Source organism: Hemibagrus wyckioides, linkage group LG17 (assembly GCF_019097595.1).
Source record: "Hemibagrus wyckioides isolate EC202008001 linkage group LG17, SWU_Hwy_1.0, whole genome shotgun sequence".
NCBI lineage: Eukaryota > Metazoa > Chordata > Actinopteri > Siluriformes > Bagridae > Hemibagrus > Hemibagrus wyckioides.
The window spans coordinates 604683-625039 of NC_080726.1; the positions used below are offsets into that span (position 1 = coordinate 604683).

The 20357-nt window shown below is 43.6% G+C and overlaps 1 protein-coding gene across 2 annotated transcripts in view; it reads right to left on the reverse strand.

Annotated features, from left to right (window-relative positions):
- The window catches only part of efna2a (ephrin-A2a), a 118253-nt gene that overhangs the window by 25151 nt on the left and 72745 nt on the right, over positions 1-20357 (reverse strand). The gene's annotated exons all lie outside the window — the stretch shown is intronic.

A 20357-nucleotide genomic window follows, 5' to 3' on the forward strand; every position in this document is an offset into this window, starting at 1 on the left:
TATAGCATTAGTTTGTCTTGGGAATGACAAACACTCCGACACACTCCGACACTCTCCGACACTCTCTGACACACTCCCACACTCCGTCACTCTCCGACACACTCCGACACTCCGTCACTCTCCGACACACTCCCACACTCCGTCACTCTCCGACACACTCCCACACTCCGTCACACTCCGACACACTCCGACACTCTCCGACACACTCTGACACTCTCCCACACTCCGTCACTCTCCCACACTCCGTCACTCTCCGACACACTCCGACACTCTCCGTCACACTCCGTCACTCTCCCACACTCCGTCACTCTCCGACACACTCCGACACTCCGTCACTCTCCGACACACTCTGACACTCTCCCACACTCCGTCACTCTCCGACACACTCCCACACTCCGTCACTCTCCGACACACTCCCACACTCCGTCACTCTCCGACACACTCCCACACTCCGTCACACTCCGACACACTCCCACACTCCGTCACTCTCCGACACACTCCGACACACTCCGTCACTCTCCGACACACTCTGACACTCTCCCACACTCCGTCACTCTCCGACACACTCCCACACTCCGTCACTCTCCGACACACTCCCACACTCCGTCACACTCCGACACACTCCCACACTCCGTCACTCTCCGACACACTCCGTCACTCTCCGACACACTCCGACACTCTCCGTCACACTCCGTCACTCTCCGACACACTCCGACACACTCCGACACACTCCGACACTCTCCGACACACTCCGACACACTCCGACACACTCCGACACACTCCGACACTCTCCGACACACTCCGACACTCTCCGTCACACTCCGTCACTCTCCGACACACTCCGACACACTCCGTCACTCTCCGACACACTCTGACACTCTCCGAAACTTCTCATATACAGCTTTTGCCGAGTTCACACTGCACTTTTCAAAGTAGTCAGACCACGGTTGTTTTCACACTGCACGACTATCTGGGGAAGCATTCAGTTGCTGCTTTGTTCACATTGCATGAGGGATCGGCAACAGGAAGTTTCACACTGCATGACTTTACAATAGGAAAAATCGCCGACAACTCTGTCTGTTCCACAAACTGCATTTCACAACCGAATGCATAATTAATCCCCCAACTGCCCACTGCTCTATAACTTGCTCTCTCATTGTCTGTAGGTCAGCGCCAATGTATTTGTCAGTCAGAACTCACACTGCAGGATTTTGAGTCACTGACAGGTCCAGATATTTAGCATGACAAATATTTCATGGGCAATGGCAACGCATCGGCGATTCTCTCAGATCAGAGATTGTCACTCACATGAACGAGCTCCAATTTGCCTCTGATTTCTGCCATTTGTCTGCGATTAGGCAAAACCTGTCCGCGAGTGAAAATCAGGGCTAAAATCCTGCAGTGTGAACTCGGCATTCCACACACTAACCAATAGGAGTTCTAAGTGCTCTGAGTGTTGGCTCATTCCGGCTCGCCGTAATTCGTCCGTGTGACTCTCCTGACAATCAGGCGTTAGGTACGAGTCATTATTAAACTCTGTCTCAGGGGATCGTTTTAAAAATGAAAGATGTTTTATTGCGTGATGAATTTTTGATGTTTGGGCGGTGAGCTCAGGGGAAAAGCAGCCAGAGAGGTGAGTAAAGTACAAAAGCCACACTACTAACTTTCATCCACAGATTAATGAAGGTCACAGCGCCGCACAGAAGAGCTTCAATAGCACAGTGAAGATCTGGAGTGCTGTAGGTGACTTTCACACTCCACCCGTTTAAATAACACACCTCCACTCACAGTCTCCTGGGTTTACTGCTCACTCAACATCACCTCGTCCACTTCCTCTCATCAACATCACCTCGTCCACTTCCTCTCATCAACATCACCTCATCCACTTCCTCTTATCAACATCACCTCGTCCACTTCCTCTCATCATCACCTTGTCCACTTCCTCTCATCATCACCTCGTCCACTTCTTCTCATCATCATCACCTCATCCACTTCCTCTCATCAACATCACCTCGTCCACTTCCTCTCATCAACATCACCTCATCCACTTCCTCTCATCATCACCTCATCTACTTCCTCTCATCAACATCACCTCGCCCACTTCCTCTCATCAACATCACCTCATCCACTTCCTCTCATCATCACCTCATCTACTTCCTCTCATCAACATCACCTCGTCCACTTCCTCTCATCAACATCACCTCGTCCACTTCCTCTCATCAACATCACCTCGTCCACTTCCTCTCATCATCATCACCTCATCCACTTCCTCTCATCAACATCACCTCATCCACTTCCTCTCATCATCACCTCATCTACTTCCTCTCATCAACATCGCCTCATCCACTTCCTCTCATCAACATCACCTCATCCACTTCCTCTCATTAACATCACCTCGTCCACTTCCTCTCATCATCACCTCATCTACTTCCTCTCATCAACATCACCTCGTCCACTTCCTCTCATCATCACCTCATCCACTTCCTCTCATCAACATCGCCTCATCCACTTCCTCTCATCAACATCACCTCGTCCACTTCCTCTCATCATCACCTCATCCACTTCCTCTCATCAACATCACCTCGTCCACTTCCTCTCATCATCACCTCATCCACTTCCTCTCATCAACATCGCCTCATCCACTTCCTCTCATCAACATCACCTCATCCACTTCCTCTCATCAACATCACCTCGTCCACTTCCTCTCATCATCACCTCATCCACTTCCTCTCATCAACATCGCCTCATCCACTTCCTCTCATCAACATCACCTCGTCCACTTCCTCTCATCATCACCTCATCTACTTCCTCTCATCAACATCACCTCGCCCACTTCCTCTCATCAACATCACCTCGTCCACTTCCTCTCATCATCACCTCATCCACTTCCTCTCATCAACATCGCCTCATCCACTTCCTCTCATCAACATCACCTCATCCACTTCCTCTCATCAACATCACCTCATCCACTTCCTCTCATCAACATCGCCTCATCCACTTCCTCTCATCATCGCCTCATCCACTTCCTCTCATCAACATCACCTCGTCCACTTCCTCTCATCATCACCTCATCCACTTCCTCTCATCAACATCGCCTCATCCACTTCCTCTCATCATCGCCTCATCCACTTCCTCTCATCAACATCGCCTCATCCACTTCCTCTCATCAACGTCACCTTGTCCACTTCCTCTCATCAACGTCACCTTGTCTACTTCCCCTCATAATCATCACCTCGTCCACTTCCCCTCATCAACGTCACCTCGTCCACTTCCCCATATAAACGTCACCTCGTCCACTTCCCCTCATCAACATCACCTTGTCCACTTCCTCTCATCATCATCATCTCGTCCACTTCCACTCATAATCATCACCTTGTCCACTTCTCCTCATAAACGTCACCTTGTCCACTTCCCCTCATTAACATCACCTCGTCCACTTCCTCTCATCATCATCACCTTGTCCACTTCCCCTCATTAACATCACCTCGTCCACTTCCTCTCATCATCATCACCTTGTCTACTTCCCTTCATAATCGTCACCTTGTCCACTTCCCCTCATAAACGTCACCTCGTCCACTTCCTCTCATCAACGTCACCTCGTCCACTTCCTCTCATCAACGTCACCTCGTCTACTTCCCCTCATAAACGTCACCTCGTCCACTTCCCCTCATAAACGTCACCTTGTCCACTTCCCCTCATCAACATCACCTCGTCTACTTCCCCCATCATCACCTCGTCCACTTCCCCTCATAAACGTCACCTTGTCCACTTCCCCTCATCAACATAACCTCGTCCACTTCCAACTCACCATCATCACCTCGTCCACTTCTCCTCATCTACATCACCTCGTCCATTTCCCCTCATCAACGTCACCTCGTCCACTTCCAACTCATCAACATCACCTCATCCACTTCCCCTCGTCCACTTCCAACTCATCAACGTCACCTCGTCCACTTCCAACTCATCAACATCACCTCGTCCACTTCCCCTCGTCCACTTCCAATTCATCAACATCACGTCGTCCACTTCCCCTCGTCCACTTCCAACTCATCAACATTACCTCGTCCACTTCCCCTCATCAACATCACCTCGTCCACTTCCCCTCAACATCATCACCTCGTCCACTTCCCTTCATCAACATCACCTCGTCCACTTCCCCTTGTCCACTTCCCCTCATCAACATCACCTCGTCCACTTCTCCTCGTCCACTTCTAAGTGATCATCATCACCTCGTCCACTTCCCCTCATCCACTTCACCTTCGGCAACATCACCTTGTCCACTTCCCCTTCATCAACATCACCTCGTCCACTTTCCCTCATCAACACTTTCATCGTCCACTTCCCCTCATCATCTCATCCACTTCCCCTTGTTAACATCACCTTGTCCACTTCCCCTCATAAACATCACCTTGTCCATTTCCCCCTCATCATCACCTTGTCCACTTCCCCCTCATCAACATCACCTCGTCTACTTCCCCTTGTTAACATCACGTTGTCCACTTCCCCTCATCATCACCTCGTCCACTTCCCCTCATCAACATCACCTCGTCCACTTCCCCTTGTTAACATCACCTTGTCCACTTCCCCTCATCATCACCTCGTCCACTTCCCCTCATCAACACCACCTCGTCTACTTCCCCTTGTTAACATCACCTTGTCCACTTCCCCTCATCATCACCTCGTCCACTTCCCCTCATCAACATCACCTCGTCTACTTCCCCTTGTTAACATCACCTTGTCCACTTCCCCTCATCATCACCTCATCCACTTCCCCTCATCAACATCACCTCGTCCACTTCCCTCATCCTCACCTCATCCACTTCCCCTTCGTCAACATCACCTCATCCACCTGCCCCTCACCAACATCACCTTGTCCACTTCCCCTCATCAACATCACCTCGTCTACTTCCCCTTGTTAACATCACCTCATCCACTTCCCTCATCCTCACCTCATCCACTTCCCCTTCGTCAACATCACCTCATCCACCTGCCCCTCATCAACATCACCTTGTCCATTTCCCCTCATCAAAATCACCTCGTCCACTTCCCCTCATCAACATCACCTCGTCCACTTCCCCTCATCAACATCACCTCGTCCACTTCCTCTCATCAACATCACCTTGTCCACTTCCTCTCATCAACATCACCTTGTCTACGTCCCCTCATAATCATCACCTCATCCACTTCCCCTCATAAACGTTACCTCGTCCACTTCCCCTCATCAACATCACCTCGTCCACTTCCAACTCATCATCACCTCGTCCACTTCCCCTCATCAACATCACCTCGTCCACTTCTAACTGATCATCATCACCTCGTCCATTTCCCCTCATCCACTTCACCTTCGGCAACATCACCTTGTCCACTTCCCCTCCATCAGCATCACCTCGTCCACTTCCCCTCATCAACACTTTCATCGTCCACTTCCCCTCATCATCACCTCATCCACTTCCCCTCATCATCACCTCATCCACTTCCCCTTGTCCACTTCTCCTCGTCCACTTCCAACTCATCATCATCACCTCATCCACTTCCCCTCATCCACTTCACCTTCGGCAACATCACCTTGTCCACTTCCCCTCCATCAACATCACCTCGTCCACTTCTAACTGATCAACACTTTCATCGTCCACTTCCCCTCATCAACATCACCTTGTCCACTTCCCCTCATCAACATCACCTTGTCCACTTCCCCTCATCAACATCACCTTGTCCACTTCCCCTCATCAACATCACCTTGTCCACTTCCTCTCATCAACATCACCTTGTCTACTTCCCCTCCTAATCATCACCTCGTCCACTTCCCCTCATAAACATCACCTCGTCCACTTGCCTTCATCACCTCGTCCACTTCCAACTCATCATCACCTTGTCCACTTCCCCTCATCATCACCTCGTCCACTTCCAACTTATCATCATCACCTCGTCCACTTCCCCTCATCAACATCACCTTGTCCACTTCCTCTCATCATCACCTCCTCCACTTCCCCTCATAAACGTCACCTCGTCCACTTCCTCTAATCATCATCACCATCACCTTGTCCACTTCCCTTACTGTATGTTGGTGTGTGTGTGTGTGTGTTGGATTGTGTTGGTGTAAACTGCTGTGTATTACTGTATGTTGGTGTGTGTGTGTGTGTGTGTGTTGGATTGTGTTGGTGTAAACTGCTGTGTATTACTGTATGTTGGTGTGTGTGTGTGTGTGTGTGTTGGATTGTGTTGGTGTAAACTGCTGTGTATTACTGTATGTTGGTGTGTGTGTGTGTGTGTGTTGGATTGTGTTGGTGTAAACTGCTGTGTATTACTGTATGTTGGTGTGTGTGTGTGTGTGTGTTGGATTGTGTTGGTGTAAACTGCTGTGTATTACTGTATGTTGGTGTGTGTGTGTGTGTGTGTTGGATTGTGTTGGTGTAAACTGCTGTGTATTACTGTATGTTGGTGTGTGTGTGTGTGTGTGTGTTGGATTGTGTTGGTGTAAACTGCTGTGTATTACTGTATGTTGGTGTGTGTGTGTGTGTGTGTGTTGGATTGTGTTGGTGTAAACTGCTGTGTATTACTGTATGTTGGTGTGTGTGTGTGTGTGTGTGTTGGATTGTGTTGGTGTAAACTGCTGTGTATTACTGTATGTTGGTGTGTGTGTGTGTGTGTTGGATTGTGTTGGTGTAAACTGCTGTGTATTACTGTATGTTGGTGTGTGTGTGTGTGTTGGATTGTGTTGGTGTAAACTGCTGTGTATTACTGTATGTTGGTGTGTGTGTGTGTGTTGGATTGTGTTGGTGTAAACTGCTGTGTATTACTGTATGTTGGTGTGTGTGTGTGTGTGTGTGTGTGTTGGATTGTGTTGGTGTAAACTGCTGTGTATTACTGTATGTTGGTGTGTGTGTGTGTGTGTTGGATTGTGTTGGTGTAAACTGCTGTGTATTACTGTATGTTGGTGTGTGTGTGTGTGTGTGTTGGATTGTGTTGGTGTAAACTGCTGTGTATTACTGTATGTTGGTGTGTGTGTGTGTGTGTGTTGGATTGTGTTGGTGTAAACTGCTGTGTATTACTGTATGTTGGTGTGTGTGTGTGTGTTGGATTGTGTTGGTGTAAACTGCTGTGTATTACTGTATGTTGGTGTGTGTGTGTGTGTGTGTGTTGGATTGTGTTGGTGTAAACTGCTGTGTATTACTGTATGTTGGTGTGTGTGTGTGTGTGTGTGTTGGATTGTGTTGGTGTAAACTGCTGTGTATTACTGTATGTTGGTGTGTGTGTGTGTGTGTTGGATTGTGTTGGTGTAAACTGCTGTGTATTACTGTATGTTGGTGTGTGTGTGTGTGTGTGTTGGATTGTGTTGGTGTAAACTGCTGTGTATTACTGTATGTTGGTGTGTGTGTGTGTGTGTGTGTTGGATTGTGTTGGTGTAAACTGCTGTGTATTACTGTATGTTGGTGTGTGTGTGTGTGTGTTGGATTGTGTTGGTGTAAACTGCTGTGTATTACTGTATGTTGGTGTGTGTGTGTGTGTTGGATTGTGTTGGTGTAAACTGCTGTGTATTACTGTATGTTGGTGTGTGTGTGTGTGTGTGTGTTGGATTGTGTTGGTGTAAACTGCTGTGTATTACTGTATGTTGGTGTGTGTGTGTGTGTGTTGGATTGTGTTGGTGTAAACTGCTGTGTATTACTGTATGTTGGTGTGTGTGTGTGTGTGTTGGATTTTGTTGGTTTAAACTGCTGTGTATTTCTGTATGTTGGTGTGTGTGTGTGTGTGTGTGTGTGTTGGATTGTGTTGGTGTAAACTGCTGTGTATTACTGTATGTTGGTGTGTGTGTGTGTGTGTGTTGGATTGTGTTGGTGTAAACTGCTGTGTATTACTGTATGTTGGTGTGTGTGTGTGTGTGTGTGTGTGTTGGATTGTGTTGGTGTAAACTGCTGTGTATTACTGTATGTTGGTGTGTGTGTGTGTGTGTGTTGGATTGTGTTGGTGTAAACTGCTGTGTATTACTGTATGTTGGTGTGTGTGTGTGTGTTGGATTGTGTTGGTGTAAACTGCTGTGTATTACTGTATGTTGGTGTGTGTGTGTGTGTGTGTTGGATTGTGTTGGTGTAAACTGCTGTGTATTACTGTATGTTGGTGTGTGTGTGTGTGTGTGTGTGTTGGATTGTGTTGGTGTAAACTGCTGTGTTTTTGTGTAATCTCGGGCAGCAGGATGAGCGCTCGGCTGTAAATTATTTATTCCATAACTCCGGAGCGTTCCTTCTGGCTCCTCCATGTTTAATATTTCCTTTTGAAGTTCATTAATTAGCTTTGCTGGCTCAACTCTTTTTCCTCCTTCTCTCTCTCTCTCTCTCTCTCTCTCTCTCTCATCTGTCCCTCTTACGCTCCTCTCATATCATCACATTCTTTAACTTGCTCTCTATTGCATCTCTCCGCCTCTCTCTCTCCCTCGTCTCTCTCTCTCACTCTCTCTCACTCTCTCTCCCCGTCTCTCTCTCTCTCTCCCTCGTCTCTCTCACTCCATCTCTCTCTCTCTCTCCCCGTCTCTCTCTCTCTCTCTTAGGGTGTTCATTAGTTAATTAGCGCTCAGAATGAGGTCGCTCTGTTTCTGTAGTTAAACCGCTTTAGACAGAATTAGAGAGAAACAGATGACGTTGAGAAAAAAGAAGCCGCTGAGGGATTTAACGGTGTGTTATAAAAGCCCGAGTGAGTGTGTGTGTAAGAGTGTGCGTGCGTGTGTGTGTGTGTGTGAGCTCTAATTAAATTGAGTGATGAAACCATACAGAAACTGTAATTAAATCTGATGAGCTATCACTGGGTGGGGATTGACAGACAGTCGAGTGGGATTATTTGCTCACGTGTCTGATGAGTGTCGGATCATCTCCCTGATGTTCTGAAGAGACATCAGATTGCATCGTATCTCCTCAGACGGGATATGTGTGCTCAGACCAGATCACACCACACGCTGGATCATAACGAGAACCTCTGTGACATCACACTGATGAAATATTTACTCATTAAATATTTAAACTCAACTGAATTAAACAGAGCGACTGACACTGATCACATCCCTGATATACTACAGCCTCAGAACATCTCTCTCAACTCTCCTCCTCCTCTCTTACTGTCATGGGTGGAGTTAAAGTGAGGAGTAGAGTTAGAGCAAGGGGTGGAGTTAAAGTGAGGAGTAGAGTTAGAGCAAGGGGTGGAGTTAAAGTGAGGAGTAGAGTTACAGCAAGGTGTGGAGTTAAAGTGAGGAGTAGAGTTAGAGCAAGGGGTGGAGTTAAAGTGAGGAGTAGAGTTACATCAAGGGGTGGAGTTAAAGTGAGGAGTAGAGTTAGAGCAAGGGGTGGAGTTAAAGTGAGGAGAAGAGTTAGAGCAAGGGGTGGAGTTAACGTGAGGAGTAGAGTTACAGCAAGGGGTGGAGTCAAAGTGAGGAGTAGAGTTAGAGCAAGGGGTGGAGTTAAAATGAGGAGTAAAGTGAGCATTGGAGTTAGAGCAAGGGGTGGAGTTAAAGGGGGTGTATCAGAGCAATGTTTGGGGTTAAAGTGTTTTGGGGTTGCAATGATGGGTGGAGTTATAGTAAAGGGTCAGGATAACGTGGGATTGGTTACTGGAGTGAGGTGGGCGGTGAAACTGGGGTGCAGTTACAGTGATGGGAATAGTTCCAGAATGAGTTGAGTGACAGGTAAGGGAATGGATGGGGTTATACTGAGGGTTGGGTTATTCTGTAAGTGGGGTTATACTGAGGGTGGGGTTCTTCTGTGGGTGGGGTTATACTGAGGGTGGGGTTGTTCTGTGGGGGGGTTATACTAAGGGTGGAGTTGAGCTGTCTTGAGGAATCTGTACCACTTACAGTTTTTTGGCCAAACTGAATTCTTATTGGCTGCTGAAGGTTCGTTTTGTCCAATCAGGCTGAAGGTGTTCAGTGTGGAAGGACTGGTCTGTACTGAGGAGGTTTTACCTGCTACACTGAGAGGAAGCTGAGTGGAAAGATATGTATATGAAACTGTGGAAGGGGCTATGTGGTGGGAGGGGTTATAAGGCTCTCCATGTCCTTATCATGTCTGAACTAAGAATATTCCAAAATATATTAGAATATAGGCAAATATTTATGAAGAAAATAGAAAAATTATGATTGTAATTTTTATTTAAGCTGTTAACTCTAAATTGTTTATTTAATCTATTGTGTATTTTCTTATCATCATCATCATCATCTTCATTATCATAATCACCACAGTCATCATCATCATCCTCATCATCTTCAATATCATAATCACCACCGTCATCATCATTATCATCATCATCATCATCTTCAATATCATAATCACCACCGTCATCATCATCATCCTCATCATCTTCAATATCATAATCACCACCGTCATCATCATCATCATCTTCAATATCATAATCACCACCGTCATCATCATCATCATCTTCAATATCATAATCACCACCGTCATCATCATCATCATCATCATCTTCAATATCATAATCACCACCGTCATCATCATTATCATCATCATCATCATCTTCAATATCATAATCACCACCGTCATCATCATCATCATCATCTTCAATATCATAATCACCACCGTCATCATCATCATCATCCTCATCATCTTCAATATCATAATCACCACCGTCATCATCATTATCATCATCATCATCTTCAATATCATAATCACCACCGTCATCATCATTATCATCATCATCATCATCTTCAATATCATAATCACCACCGTCATCATCATCATCATCATCTTCAATATCATAATCACCACCGTCATCATCATCATCATCCTCATCATCTTCAATATCATAATCACCACCGTCATCATCATCATCATCTTCAATATCATAATCACCACCGTCATCATCATCATCATCTTCAATATCATAATCACCACCGTCATCATCATCATCATCATCATCTTCAATATCATAATCACCACCGTCATCATCATCATCATCATCATCTTCAATATCATAATCACCACCGTCATCATCATCATCATCCTCATCATCTTCAATATCATAATCACCACCGTCATCATCATCATCATCCTCATCATCTTCAATATCATAATCACCACCGTCATCATCATCATCATCATCATCTTCAATATCATAATCACCACCGTCATCATCATCATCATCCTCATCATCTTCAATATCATAATCACCACCGTCATCATCATCATCATCATCATCTTCAATATCATAATCACCACCGTCATCATCATCATCATCATCTTCAATATCATAATCACCACCGTCATCATCATCATCATCATCATCTTCAATATCATAATCACCACCGTCATCATCATCATCATCATCATCTTCAATATCATAATCACCACCGTCATCATCATCATCATCATCATCTTCAATATCATAATCACCACCGTCATCATCATCATCATCCTCATCATCTTCAATATCATAATCACCACCGTCATCATCATCATCATCCTCATCATCTTCAATATCATAATCACCACCGTCATCATCATCCTCATCATCTTCAATATCATAATCACCACCGTCATCATCATCCTCATCATCTTCAATATCATAATCACCACCGTCATCATCATCATCATCCTCATCATCTTCAATATCATAATCACCACCGTCATCATCATCATCATCATCTTCATCACCATCACCATAATCACCATCATCATCATCATCATCTTCAATATCATAATCACCACCGTCATCATCATCATCCTCATCATCTTCAATATCATAATCACCACCGTCATCATCATCATCATCTTCAATATCATAATCACCACCGTCATCATCATCATCATCCTCATCATCTTCAATATCATAATCACCACCGTCATCATCATCATCATCATCATCATCATCTTCAATATCATAATCACCACCGTCATCATCATCATCATCATCATCATCATCATCTTCAATATCATAATCACCACCGTCATCATCATCATCATCTTCAATATCATAATCACCACCGTCATCATCATCATCATCCTCATCATCTTCAATATCATAATCACCACCGTCATCATCATCATCATCTTCAATATCATAATCACCACCGTCATCATCATCATCATCCTCATCATCTTCAATATCATAAACACCACCGTCATCATCATCATCATCATCTTCAATATCATAATCACCACCGTCATCATCATCATCATCATCATCATCTTCAATATCATAATCACCACCGTCATCATCATCATCATCATCATCTTCAATATCATAATCACCACAGTCATCATCATCATCATCATCATCTTCAATATCATAATCACCACCGTCATCATCATCATCATCATCATCATCATCTTCAATATCATAATCACCACCGTCATCATCATCATCATCCTCATCATCTTCAATATCATAAACACCACCGTCATCATCATCATCATCTTCAATATCATAATCACCACCGTCATCATCATCATCATCATCATCATCTTCAATATCATAATCACCACCGTCATCATCATCATCATCATCATCTTCAATATCATAATCACCACCGTCATCATCATCATCATCTTCAATATCATAATCACCACCGTCATCATCATCATCATCATCATCTTCAATATCATAATCACCACCGTCATCATCATCATCATCATCTTCACCTTCAATATCATAATCACCACCGTCATCATCATCATCATCATCATCATCTTCAATATCATAATCACCACCGTCATCATCATCATCATCCTCATCATCTTCAATATCATAATCACCACCGTCATCATCATCATCATCATCTTCACCTTCAATATCATAATCACCACTGTCATCATCATCATCATCATCATCTTCAATATCATAATCACCACCGTCATCATCATCATCATCATCTTCACCTTCAATATCATAATCACCACCGTCATCATCATCATCATCATCATCTTCAATATCATAATCACCACCGTCATCATCATCATCATCATCATCTTCACCTTCAATATCATAATCACCACCGTCATCATCATCATCATCATCATCATCATCATCATCATCTTCAATATCATAATCACCACCGTCATCATCATCATCATCTTCAATATCATAATCACCACCGTCATCATCATCATCATCCTCATCATCTTCAATATCATAATCACCACCGTCATCATCATCATCATCATCTTCACCTTCAATATCATAATCACCACCGTCATCATCATCATCTTCACCTTCAATATCATAATCACCACCGTCATCATCATCATCATCCTCATCATCTTCAATATCATAATCACCACCGTCATCATCATCATCATCATCTTCACCTTCAATATCATAATCACCACCGTCATCATCATCATCTTCACCTTCAATATCATAATCACCACCGTCATCATCATCATCATCCTCATCATCTTCAATATCATAATCACCACCGTCATCATCATCATCATCATCATCATCATCTTCAATATCATAATCACCACCGTCATCATCATCATCATCTTCAATATCATAATCACCACCGTCATCATCATCCTCATCATCTTCAATATCATAATCACCACCGTCATCATCATCATCATCCTCATCATCTTCAATATCATAATCACCACCGTCATCATCATCCTCATCATCTTCAATATCATAATCACCACCGTCATCATCATCATCATCCTCATCATCTTCAATATCATAATCACCACCGTCATCATCATCATCATCATCATCATCATCTTCAATATCATAATCACCACCGTCATCATCATCATCATCTTCAATATCATAATCACCACCGTCATCATCATCATCATCCTCATCATCTTCAATATCATAATCACCACCGTCATCATCATCATCATCATCATCTTCAATATCATAATCACCACCGTCATCATCATCATCATCTTCAATATCATAATCACCACCGTCATCATCATCATCCTCATCATCTTCAATATCATAATCACCACCGTCATCATCATCATCATCATCTTCACCTTCAATATCATAATCACCACCGTCATCATCATCATCATCATCATCTTCAATATCATAATCACCACAGTCATCATCATCATCATCATCATCTTCAATATCATAATCACCACCGTCATCATCATCATCATCATCATCATCATCATCATCATCAATATCATAATCACCACCGTCATCATCATCATCATCCTCATCATCTTCAATATCATAATCACCACCGTCATCATCATCATCATCATCTTCAATATCATAATCACCACCGTCATCATCATCATCATCATCATCTTCAATATCATAATCACCACCGTCATCATCATCATCATCATCTTCACCTTCAATATCATAATCACCACCGTCATCATCATCATCATCATCTTCAATATCATAATCACCACAGTCATCATCATCATCATCATCATCCTCATCATCTTCAATATCATAATCACCACCGTCATCATCATCATCATCATCTTCAATATCATAATCACCACCGTCATCATCATCATCATCATCTTCACCTTCAATATCATAATCACCACCGTCATCATCATCATCATCATCATCTTCAATATCATAATCACCACAGTCATCATCATCATCATCATCTTCAATATCATAATCACCACCGTCATCATCATCATCATCATCATCAATATCATAATCACCACCGTCATCATCATCATCATCCTCATCATCTTCAATATCATAATCACCACCGTCATCATCATCATCATCATCTTCAATATCATAATCACCACCGTCATCATCATCATATTCTTCAATATCATAATCACCACCGTCATCATCATCATCATCATCTTCACCTTCAATATCATAATCACCACAGTCATCATCATCATCATCATCATCCTCATCATCATCTTCAATATCATAATCACCACCGTCATCATCATCATCATCATCCTCATCATCTTCAATATCATAAACACCACCTTCATCATCACCATCCTCATTATCTTCAATATCATAAACACCACCTTCATCATCATCATCATCCTCATCATCTTCAATATCATAATCACCACAGTCATCATCATCATCATCATCATCCTCATCATCTTCAATATCATAATCACCACAGTCATCATCATCATCATCATCATCCTCATCATCATCTTCAATATCATAATCACCACCGTCATCATCATCATCATCATCCTCATCATCTTCAATATCATAAACACCACCTTCATCATCACCATCCTCATTATCTTCAATATCATAAACACCACCTTCATCATCATCATCATCCTCATCATCTTCAATATCATAATCACCACCGTCATCATCATCATCATCCTCATCATCACCACCACCACCATCATCATCCTCATCATCACCACCACCACCATCATCATCCTCATCATCACCACCACCACCATCATCATCCTCATCAGTACTGTTTCATGGTAAGCTGAGCTGAAACTGCAGCAGAGAAAGGCTGAAGGCTGGAGGAGTTTTAGTGGAGTTTTAGTGAATTGGTTTTAGTTCAGCGAGTCGTCTGATGGTTAATTTTAATCTTAAATAACACTGAATTCATCATGGCGTCTCTGAGCGAGCCACAGGAACAGCATCTTCATCCAAAAGTTTACTTTAAATGTCACTCAGTCAGGTGGAAGAGCACTCTTTAAAAAGCATAATTAAAGATTCGGTTTTAGAGATTTGGTTTAAAAAGTCCATGTTAAAGAGTTACATCACTGAGTCAATCACCTAGCAACAGTGCAATCCATAACATCATGCAGATACAACCAGCAGCTTCTGCTGAGGTTCACGTCAACCACCAGGATAGAGAGAAATCTGATTCTGACCTGGCATGATTGTTGGTGCTAGGTTGGTTTAAATATTTCTGTGATCTTCTGGGATTTTCACACACAACAGTCTTGAGAGTTTCACAGGATTGTGCAGGAAAGAAAAACCTCCATTGAGAAGCAGGTCTGCAGAGAGAAAGGCCTGGTTGATCAGAGAGATCAGATGTGAATGATCAGCCTGGTTGGAGTGGACAGAAAGGCTACAGTAACTCAGATATTCACTTTGTTTATTTGTGGAGAGGAAAAGCATCTCAGAATATGCAACTGCAAAAGACCATGTCAGGTTCCTCTTTTGTCAGCCAAGAACAGAAAGCTTAAGCTGCAGTGGACACAGACTCACACAACTGGACAGATGAAGATGGAAAAACCTAGCCTGGGCTGATGAATCTGGATTTCTGCTGAGGATCACAGTGTCAGAATGTCTCAACCTTCCTTGTGTCCACAGTCCAGGCTGGTGGAGGTGGAGTAACGGTGTGGGGAAGGTTTTATTAATATTAAGTATCTGAGTATCGTTTCTGATCATGGCAATCTCTTCATGAGCAAATTTAGCTTCTTCTAATGGCTACTTCCAGGCTGATACTGCACCATGCCACAAAGCAAACAACATCTCAAACTGCTTTCATGCACATGACAAGTTCGGTGTTCTTCAGTCACCTTCAGTCACCTGACCCGAATCCAGAAGAACACTGCCAGTTTATGGTAGAACAGAAGATGGTGAGATATCAGCAGGAACTGCATAAGGTCACAGTCTCAACAATCCCAAAGTAATGGTTCCAACATGGTGTGGAATCCAGCTCATGAAGAACTGAGACTGTTTTAGAGCAAAGTGAAGAATATGCAGTATTCCAGTAGTTCCAGTAGTAAAGTGAGTGAGTCAGTTTAAAGAGTCAGGTTTATAGATTCAGTTTTATGAGTCAATTTAAAGGAGTCAGTTTAATAGAGCCAAGATGAAGCCTTGGTTTATAAGGTGTTTAAACCCAGAGAGTTTGAAGGATTTTGTTTACAGTAGTCAGTTCACAAGCCTAAATGACTTCAAATGAATAAGTTAAGAGTCAACAGAAACTCTAGAGACCTCAGTCTCATTTTCAGAAGCCCTGCATATTGACAACAAAGCTATTCAAATAATAAAGAAATCGAAGTGACAGAGGAACATTAGACAAGAAAAAGATGATGAATAATTGAAGATTCAATTTGAAGGAGTTCAGGAACTCAACAGCTTCAGCCTGAAAAATCATCTCTGCATTTCCATGAAAAACATTTGAGTAGAGACATGAGCTCTGGAGCTGACGCCACATTAGCAGCCTGAAGTTTCTGCCTCGAGGGTCCAGTAACAAAGTCACTCACAGATCAATAACCTGCACAAATAACACACTTCAGTCTGAATGAAAATGTGAAGAGTCACTTTAAAAGAGTCAGGTTTTGAAGATCCAATTCAAATGATTCAAAATGAAAGAGTCAGTATGAAACAATCAAAATGATTCAGTCAATTTAAACGATTCAGTCTAAATGATTCTGAAAGTATTGAATTTTATTTTTTTATTAAAAAATAATCAAGCTCAACAGAGACCACAGTTCTTATTGCTTATTGACAACGTCATTAAAAAACTCATAAAGAAATGGAAGTGACAGCGACGCCTTACCCAAGAAAACCATGAAGAATAATTAAAGACTAAATAAAGTATCAATTTAAATGAGTCAGTTTGAAATGCAGACAATGTGACAGGTGAATATTTTGAAAAATGTAATTCTATAATGAAATGACAAGGTCACTGATGATTCTTTAAGATATTAACAAAAACAGAAGATAAAGAATCAGGAGGAGAACCCTGAAGCAGGAGGAGAACCCTGAAGCAGGAGGAGAACCCTGAAGCAGGAGGTAACCTCTGAAGAAGGAGGTAAACTCTGAAGAAGGAAGAGAACCCTGAAACAGGTAGAGACCCCCAAAGCAGGAGGAGAACCCTGAAGCAGGAGGTAACCTCTGAAGAAGGAGGTAAACTCTGAAGAAGGAAGAGAACCCTGAAGCAGGAAAACCCTGAAGAAGCAGGAGAACCCTGAAACAGGTGGAGAACCCCAAAGCAGGAGGAGAACCCTGAAGCAGGAGGAGAACCCTAAAGCAGGAGGTAAACTCTGAAGAAGGAAGAGAACCCTGAAACAGGTAGAGAACCCTGAAGCAGGAGAAGAACCCTGAAGCAGGAGAAGAACCCTGAAGCAGGAGGAGAACCCTGAAGCAGGAGGTAAACTCTGAAGAAGGAAGAGAACTCTGAAGCAGGAAAACCCAGAAGAAGGAGGAGGACCCTGAAACAGGTAGAGAACCCCAAAGCAGGAGGAGAACCCTGAAGAAGAAGAACCCTGAAGCAGGAGGTGGACCCTGAAGCAGGAGGTGAACTCTAAAGAAGGAAGAGAACCCTGAAGCAGGAAAACCCTGAAGAAGGAGGAGAACCCTGAAACAGGTGGAGAACCCCAAAGCAGGAGGAGAACTCCAAAGCAGGAAAAGAACCCAGAAGCAGTAGGAGATCCTTGAAGAAGGAGAAGAACCCTGAAGCAGGAGGAGAGCCCTGAAGAAGGAGGTGAACTCTGAAGAAGGAAGAGAACCCTGAAGCAGGGGAAGAACCCTGAAACAGTTGGAGAACCCCAAAGCAGGAGGAGAACCCCAAAGCAGGAAAAGAACCCTGAAGCGGGAGGAGAAACCTGAAGCAGGAGGAGAACCCCGAAGAAGGAGAAGAACCCTGAAGCAGGAGAAGTTTAGTCAAGCTTTCAGTGTATAATTTTTCTTAGGTAAAGGAGCAGATCTGAAAGGTTCATGGGCATAGAGTGTTTGGTGTACTGGGATGTTTGGATACTATCATCTTACCACCCTCACATGGTCACTCATGGTCACTCAACTACTTATTTTATAAAGTAGGAGAAGAACCCTGAAGCAGGAGAAGCCTGGAATGTTTGATGATAAACTACAGTAAAGGGAAGGAAATAGACTCCCGGTTGGATGCAGCCATAAGCATGTCTGTGTGACACAACTGAAGAACCTGATGGAGATTTGGGGTGAGATTGTCTTCCACTGATTACCTGCATTAGCATTAGCCTTGTACCTCAAGACAAAGAACCTGAAGAAGAACATCAGACACCAAATCTTTCTGACTGCATCTGGTATCACTGGAACATTGTGTAGAAATGTATGTTTTACTCTGGTACTTACTGCCGCACTCCTCTAAATCTATCAGACTCTCGGCTCTTCTCTTCTTTTCATGCTCTTCGAGTGTGACAGATGAGAGTCAATTACTTCCTGCCCTGCGTTACCCACGGCAACAGACTGAAACCCCAGCACAAAATATAGATTTTATTCTTCAGGGGTGAAAAATACAAAAATCAATAACTCTGATTTGTTTTGGTGCCTGATGGCTCAAAGCAAAAAAAACGTTTCCACATCTGCACATTGACTGTTTACTGCTGCAGAGCTCCAGGAAATCTAAATCCTCAGCCTGAAAAATCATCTCCGCATTTCCATGAGAACTATTGGAGTAGTGATATGAGCTGTGGGGTTACAGCCACATCACTGCCTGATGCTTCTGCCTCCAGGGTCCAGTAACAAAGTCAGTCACAAATCAATAACCTGCACAAATAACACACTTCAGGAACAAGGACCAAGAGAAACATCAGAAGTTGAGTCGATCGATCAGTGCAGTGCTGAGGAACTGAACTGAACTTATCACAGTGGAGGTTTCCATCCAGGTCTCTACCAAACTTCTGTGAAAGATGCAGATTGTCAATAGCAACCTTTTGAGCACACTGGGCCAGAGGTCAATGATCTATAGTGTGATTATATCTACAGAGTTGAGACCATATGTTCTGGGTGAAGTGATGACCATTTGGTGATGAGTTTGGATTTGATGCATGGGAAAGTTACCCAGAAGAACCTTCTATGTTTCTTGGGAACATCTGGCAGAATGTCCAGTGAAAGACCAAGTTAAGTCCCACCTCTGAAAGGAAAAATTGACACTGTGACAGCGTTCAAACCATTGAGGAAGCTTCAGGAAGCCATGGCCAGAGGGCAGTAAGCTAGCATGAAAACATCTGGACTGACAAGCAGCTCAGATCAACAGCAGCACTGTTACAGTGTACAGGTCTGTGGTGATGAAGCAGCTAGTCAGTAAGCAAGCAATGTTCTCGGCCAGTTCTTCCCGGTTAGTCCACAGCTTTATCTCCATCTATAATCCCAAGATGTTGATGGTGTCCATAATAATAAAGTCACAGTAGAGGCAGTAGTCATTACTCTGTAGGCTTGCTGGGCTTGAGCTCAGTGAAAACATGAGAAGCTCTTACAATCCTGGAAAGAGTCACTGCCCCTCTGAACGGAGAGGAGAAGGTTGACATGGTTTTAGTCACCTCCTAGTGGAGCTGCAATAGTGGACCCCGGGGAGCCACAGGAGTGATTAGGTTACACAGTTGGATTCAGAACATCAGGGGATCCTTCAGGAAGATCTGGGATCTGCCACTGAGTCTGGACTGACCTTCTCAGCCTGCTGCTACAGCGAGTCGGAGGATGAAACTTAGACTTTCCAC